The sequence below is a fragment of the Triticum dicoccoides genome, chromosome 3A (assembly GCF_002162155.2).
Source record: "Triticum dicoccoides isolate Atlit2015 ecotype Zavitan chromosome 3A, WEW_v2.0, whole genome shotgun sequence".
In the NCBI taxonomy this organism is placed as follows: Eukaryota; Viridiplantae; Streptophyta; class Magnoliopsida; order Poales; family Poaceae; genus Triticum; species Triticum dicoccoides.
Genome location: NC_041384.1, coordinates 470,551,096 through 470,559,065, shown reverse-complemented (window position 1 = coordinate 470,559,065; position 7,970 = coordinate 470,551,096).

Sequence of the window (7,970 nt, the reverse complement as noted above, 5' to 3'; positions counted from 1 at the left end):
ATCCCATGTTCTCGCTCCTGCTCTCTTTTACTGCATTAAGACAACGCGTTTCAAACTGTTGTGTGCTACGGTAGTTGAACCCACTTCCTCTGCATGACCTGTCATTGCCACAGTAACTAGATGAAACCCACTAGCATGTGTAGGAGTTGATTGAGCCATATGTATGTGTTGTTCCTACCTTGCTATGCCTGCTATGCTTAGAGTCGTGTCAGGTCTGGTTCATCTGGGTGATGGGCTAGAGTGAAATGATTATGTCGGTAATGAGAGTGGTGTGGTGAACACGATTTGGTAAAGGTATCGATGAGAGGCCATGTAGGAGTACATGGTGGGTTGTTTCATTGAAGCTGACCTTAAGCACTGAGATCTGTATGTGTGATTTAAGATACAGCTACTACCATGCATTGGGCCCTGAAATATGACCCCGCTCGACTTCTTATTCACCCTAGCTCTCTGTCCAGGAGTTGCAAGTAGTTTCTGGTGTTTGTAGCCTACTGGAGGCCGTGGACAGCGCTGACCGTAGGGGTGGGCTGTGATGCGGTAGGTACGTGGCACGGTGTACCGAATACCCGTTAGGTATCTCGGGAACCCTGTTCACATCGTTCGGGGCCGTATGGGAAACCTCGGCCGGACTCCCTGCGGATGGAACCTGGATAGGCGATAAACCTGGACTAGAGGCTTAAGTGTTTAGGTAGGTCGTGGTCTACACCCACGTCGGCTTTCGCTTGAAGTCTGCCGAGCACATGTCGTGTGCAGATGCTAAGTGGTGGAAACATGTATGAATAAGTACACCCCTGCAGGGTTATCATGATCTATTCGAATAGCCGCGTCCGCGGTAAAGGACTACTTGGTTGCCTATACAGTTCATAGACAAGTAAATGGAAACTGCTAAAAGCCTCAAGATAAGTGTGAGTGCCGAGGATGGCTTTTCCGTAGGAAGACGGAGGTGGATCCTCGGTAGTGTATTGAAGTGGTGAGTAGTGGACTCGTGTACGCAAAACCGTTTCAATTGGAGTCTCGTAGGTTAGCCTAGCCAAGAGTCAAAGCTGGCTTGCTGCAACAACTCCACCAACCCTTCTTGATAATATGCATGTATGTAGGATCTGATGTAAGTCTTGCTGAGTACCTTAGTACTCATGTTGCTATAATTTACATTTTTACAGAAGACGCTGCAACCCCTTCTGATGGGTTCTTCGTAGATGTTGACATCAATGAGTAGGCTAAGGCCCAGGTGGTGATCCTGAGCTTGTGAAGGACCACGTAGTATAGCTAGGCTTTCCAAGCCTCTTTTATCTTTCTAGTTGTCTGTACTCAGACAAGTTACTTCCGCTGCTGGTTTGTATGACTGTATGACTTGAATGCTGGGTCGTGTGACCCGTACCTTTGTGTATATTATATATGGCTCTCTGAGCCTTAAATAAAGTGCTTGTGTCATAGAGTCATGTTGTGATGCCTTGTTGTATTTGCACATATCGGGCATATTGTGTGTATGATTGAAATGCTTGGTATGTGTGGGATCTGACTATCTAGTTGTTTATCTTTAGTAGCCTCTCTTACCGGGAAATGTCTCCTAGTGTTACCGCTGAGCCATGGTAGCTTGCTACTGCTCTGGAACACTTAGGCTGGCCGGCATGTGTCCTTCTTCGTTCCGGTGTCTGTCCCTTCGGGGAAATGTCACGCATTGAGTACCGGAGTCCTGTTAGCCCGCTACAGCCCGGTTTACCGGAGTCCTGCTAGCCCAGTGCTACAGCCCGGACCCACTTGCTGATGACCGACACGTTCGAAGCTGGGTCATGGATGCCTGTCCCTGTAAGTCTGTGCCACTTTGGGTTTACGACTAGTCATGTCAGCCCGGGCTCCTTATCATATGGATGCTAGCGACACTATCATATACGTGAGCCAAAAGGCGCAAACGGTCCCAGGCAAAGGTAAGGCGACACCCGTGGGTATACCGTGCGTGAGGCCGCAAAGTGATATGAGGTGTTACGAGCTAGATCGATGTGACATCGAGTCGGGGTCCTGACAGCGTTGGCATCAGAGCCGGACTGCCTGTAGGTTCTCCAAGCCAAACTGGTCGATGTTGAGTCTAGAAATTCTTTAGTTATATGTAGGGGAATTGTTTGTGGGTGGAAGGTAAGGCTCTTTTTACTCCTTTATCTTATGACATTCTGATCTGAGTCAGTCTATTCTTCCACCGGGGGTTAAGGAATTAGGATCTATTCTCTCTATCAGGATCACGTGTTACTAATCAGTAGTACCTTATAGGGTTGATGGATACAAGCCTAGTTCAGTTCTACTACCACGTTATGTTGTTAGGATGGATTCAGAACTTTGATATGATGATGTTGAGTGTGTATGAAATCCTTTGTCAAATGTCTCAAAATCCTTCTTGAGCATTTACAGCTGTTATGCTGCCGAAATTTTGCTAGAAATTCTAATGCCTTTGCATTATGATTGTGCTTTCAGATGGCCACTCGCGACCTCAATCAAGTGGTTCGCCTGACTCGATGCCTAGATGTACCCGGCCATACTGCCATGTTGGTCAGGGTAATGACTGAGGCTGGATACCGTTGGTATCCTGAGTACATGGTCGAAGAGCAATTCCGAGACTTTAATCAAAGCCAGTATCTCTGCACTGTCAGGATATTTCCATCTTATCCTGGGTCCACCGAGCCCCTTCACTGCTCCTATGGACTCGGGGTTACTATTGAGATGGCTGTGCAGGACGCCGCCTACTCTATGATGACCATCATGCGAGTCAGATCTGGTCTATTTCGGGACTCTGATTTCCGGTATATGCCAGGATCACTTCCGGGAGCACAAGGGTATCTCCAGGCTATCTATGCTGACCCCACCCAGGAGGATTCACGGACTCGCACCACTGCTGAGATGCTTGAGGATAAGGACCGTGAAAATTGGGCCTTGAGGTTAGAGCTCTTCAATACCCGTGCTGACCACTGGGCCACATTGACTCGGTTTGCACCGGCGGTGCAAGCTGGATATTCGGATATGCGTGATCTCTATCCTGTGAGATCTGCCCTGCCAGACGTGATGGGTTGGCGTGATGTAGGAGGCATCACCCCACCTCGCGGTCCCCGCAGGCCACCGTCTGTTGGTCCAAGACCTCATCCCAGCCCTTCTGGTCCACAAGCTCCGCGAGATCGTCTGTTTCCGGATGATCATGTTGAGCTCCCAGGCTATGGAGGTGACTTCTACGAGGACTACTACGGATCGGTCTGAGTTAGTGGTAGTATCACTAGTTTGTGTTAGCTGTGTCGCCTATCGTCCTGCGTGACTCGTGGGATGTGACCTAGTTTGTATCGCCTTCCGGAGGTGTAGAAAAATAATGTATAGGAGCTTGGAATGCCTCCGATGGGATGTACTCCTCTTTTCACCGTAATAGTATCTTGTTTGGTCTTGTACTAAACCCTGTATGGTGTGTATGACGATAGAATAAAGAAGCAGTTTCTGTATCTACCATGTCATACGGATGATCATCTTGCATTCCGAGTTATTCCTTACATTCTGTATCCTATGTCGGAATTTTATCATCCTGACTAAATCATTGTCTTGTTTACCTAGGATGGTCAACACGCGCACTAACCCTGCTCCTCAAGAGCAGGCCGAGGGCAGTGAAGTCAGGAATGCAAATCTGCCTCATCCTCCTTCCCTAGCCGAAGTTATGATGGAAGCCGAAAGAAACAAGCGGGAGACCAACCGTTTGTTGGAGCGTATTGAACAGAACACGGCACACCATCAGAGGACTAACGTGGTGTCACTCAGTGATTTTATCAAGTTACATCCACCCACGTTCCACCACTCCGTCGAGCCTCTCGACGCTGATGATTGGCTTTGCAGTATTTCTCACAAACTGCGTTCCGCACTGGTAGCGGAGGCTGACAAGGTCACCTTTGCTGCATATCATCTTGAAGGCCCCGCCAGTCTATGGTGGGAGAATTATGGAGCTATGCGCCCAGCAGGCCATGTCACTACTTGGACTGAATTCAGCGAGGCTTTCCGTGAACATCACATTCCGGAGGGTCTCATGGACCGTAAACGTGAGGAATTTTGCAGTTTCACTCAGGGCCGACTCTCTGTGGATGCTTACAGCAGGGAGTTCGGTAACCTCGCACGATATGCAACTGAGGAAGTTTCTACTGATGCCAAGAAGCAAGCAAGGTTCCGTAAGGGGCTTAGTCCTGAGCTTCGCCGCGACCTCCGTCTGCATGAGTGCACATCTTTTCAGAAACTTGTTAACAAGGCCATCAGTGCTGAAACTGGTCAGACTGATTATGATGCAACACGCAAGCATGGCCGTGACATGGGTTCCTCATCCGGTGCTGGTCCCCAGAAGCGCCGCGTGTGGGTGCCCAACACCGCCCTGCCACCCAGGTTCACACCGAGGCCATCCTTCCAGGCGCCTCGCCCCATTCAACAGTCTGCACCAGCCAAGCCCTATGGTGGTCCAACCAACAACGCTCCTCCACGTACCAGTTCCGTGACTTGTTTCAAGTGTGGGGAATCTGGTCACTATATGCGTGAGTGTCCCCAGACCAACCCCAACCAATCTGCTAAAGCTGTTGGCCATGGCAAGCCGACAGGGAAAGTGTTCCACCCAAGCTGGCCACCGCTACACGTGGCCATGTCAACTGTATCTCTGCCGAGGAAGCTCAAGAGGATCCCAACGTCGTTCTTGGTACGCTTCTTGTTAACTGCCACCCGGCATCTGTTCTTTTCGATACAGGAGCCTCTCATTCTTTTATATCCGAAAATTATGCTCGTTTGCATAACATCGCATTCGGTGACATGCCAACCTCTATGGTAATTCAAACTCCGGGATCCAAATGGCAAACTTCTAGAGTAAGCCATGGGAATGAAATCCAAGTCGACAGACTTGTTTTCCTTGCATCTTTGATAGCCCTTAAATCTTCAGATATTAATGTCATTTTGGGTATGGACTGGATGTCAGCTCATCATGCCAAAATTGATTGCTTCTCTAGGACTGTTCAACTCACCCATCCTTCGGGGAAGATAGTCAATGTCTTGACCCGAATAGCCAAGCGACAGTTATATTCTCTTAACGCCAGCCCTTTGCCAGACCTTGAGGACGTCCCGGTAGTCCGTGACTTCCCGGATGTTTTCCCAGAGGAATTGCCAGGTGTTCCACCTGACAGGGATGTTGAGTTCGTAATAGACCTCATTCCAGGAACCGTTCCGATTGCTAGAAGACCCTATAAGATGGCACCACTAGAACTAGCCGAGCTTAAGAAACAACTCGATGAGTCCTTGAAAATGGGTTTCATCCGACCTAGTTCATCTCCGTGGGCTTGCCCCGTCCTCTTCGTCAAGAAGAAGGATGGTACGGACCGGATGGTTGTAGATTATCGACCTGTCAATTTAGTCACAATCAAGAACAAATATCCGCTTCCCAGGATCAACGACCTGTATGATCAGCTCGCTGGATCCTCAGTCTTCTCCAAGATGGATTTGAGGTTGGGCTACCATCAAATCAAAATCAGAAACGGGGACATTCCTAAAACGGCCTTTGTTACTCGTTATGGCCAATACGAGTACACCGTCATGTCCTTCGGTTTAACCAACGCTCCAGCCACCTTTTCTCGGTTAATGAACTCAATCTTCATGGAGTATTTGGATAAATTCGTCGTAGTTTATCTCGATGATATACTCATCTATTCCAAGAACGAGGAAGAACATGCCGAACATCTAAGGCTAGTGTTGAAGAAACTTCGAGAGCACCGCCTTTATGCCAAGTTTTCCAAATGTGAATTTTGGTTGTCAGAAGTGACCTATCTGGGTCATGTAATATCTGGTAAAGGTATTGCTGTTAACCCTGAGCGAGTTCAAGCTGTCCTTAATTGGACTCCACCTGAATCGGTCAAGCAAGTTCGGAGTTTTCTGGGCTTGGCGAGCTATTGCCGTCGCTTTGTCGAAAACTTCTCCAAAGTTGCTAAACCTCTAACCGAACTCCTCAAGAAAGATAAAAAGTTCGAATGGACTCCACAATGTGAGCACAGCTTTCAGGAACTGAAAAGACGCCTGACTTCTGCTCCCGTACTGGTACCGGCAGACTTCTCCAAGGACTTTGTTATCTACTGTGACGCCTCGCGACAAGGACTAGGTTGCATTCTCATGCAAGATCGACACGTAATTGCTTACGCTTCACGGCAATTGCACCCACATGAGGAGAATTATCCTACTCATGATCTAGAGCTTGCAGCCGTAGTCTATGCACTTAAGACCTGGCGACATTACCTCCTCGGTAACCGTTGCGAAATATTCACTGATCACCAAAGTCTGAAGTACATTTTCACCCAACCGGATTTGAATCTCAGGCAAAGACGTTGGGTTGAGTTGATCACAGATTTCGACTTAGGAATAACTTACACCCCAGGGAAAGCCAACGTCATGGCTGATGCGCTAAGTCGTAAATCTTATTGTAACAACCTAATGTTACAACAAAGTCAACCGCTTCTCCATGAGGAATTTCGGAAGCTTAACCTTCACATTGTTCCTCAAGGATTTCTTTCCACCTTGGTGGCGAAGCCTACTCTTACGGATCAAATCATCGCCGCCCAGAAGCGAGATAAAGGAATAGCTAAAATCAAGGAGAACATTGCTAGCGGAGGTGCTAGTTGTTTCTCCACAAATGATCATGGTGTTGTGTACTTTGGGAACCGTTTAGTGGTTCCCAAGAACCAGCATCTACGACAGTTGATCCTTAAGGAGGCTCATGAATCCCCTCTCACCATTCATCCCGGTAGTACCAAGATGTATCAGGACCTACGCCAGAGGTTCTGGTGGACTAGGATGAAGAGAGAAATTGCTCAGTATATTGCTAATTGCGACGTCTGTCGTCGTGTAAAAGCAGAGCATCAACGGCCTGTTGGCACCCTTCAGCCCTTATCTATTCCTGAGTGGAAATGGGATAAAATTGGTATGGATTTCATTACCGGTTTTCCCAGGACCAAGAGAGGGAATAATGCTATCTTTGTCGTTGTCGATCGTCTTTCCAAAGTGGCCCATTTCTTACCTGTTCGTGAGAGTATAACCGCTAGTCAGCTGGCAGACTTATACATCTCCCGAATAGTGTCTCTCCATGGTGTTCCCTTGGAAATTAACTCGGATCGAGGAAGTCTTTTCACCTCTCGATTTTGGGAAAGTTTCCAAAATGCTATGGGAACCCGTCTCTCCTTTAGCACCGCTTTTCACCCTCAATCAAGTGGTCAAGTAGAACGCGTCAACCAGATCCTAGAAGACATGCTTCGAGCCTCTGTTATCTCATTCAGAATGGATTGGGAGAAGTGCCTTCCATTTGCCGAATTCGCTTACAACAACAGCTATCAATCTAGCCTGGGTAAAGCCCCTTTTGAAGTTCTCTATGGACGACGGTGTCGAACACCCCTTAACTGGTCAGAGACCGGGGAAAGACAATTCTTTGGCCCAGATATGATTCAGGAAGCAGAAGAGCAAGTTCGCATCGTTCGTGAAAAGTTGAAAACAGCCCAATCTCGTCAAAAGAGTCAATATGACCGAAAACATAAGGCTATGACTTTCGAGGTTGACGAGAAGGCTTATCTTCGGGTTACCCCTCTGAAGGGAACCCATCGTTTCGGTATCAAAGGCAAATTGGCTCCTCGTTACATTGGACCTTTTCGCATTCTCGCCAAACGAGGAGAAGTTGCCTACCAGTTGGAACTACCTCCGCACCTCTCCAGAGTCCACGATGTCTTCCACGTTTCTCAACTCAGGCGTTGCTTCTCGGATCCTATCCGTGGGGTGGACCACGAAACGCTTGATCTCCAAGATAATCTTACATATCGAGAGTACCCCATTCGTATCCTCGATCAGGCCGAGCGTACCACTCGACGTCATAATATCAAGTTTCTCAAAGTTCAATGGTCGCACCATTCTGAGGATGAAGCAACTTGGGAAAGGGAGGATCGTCTTCGACT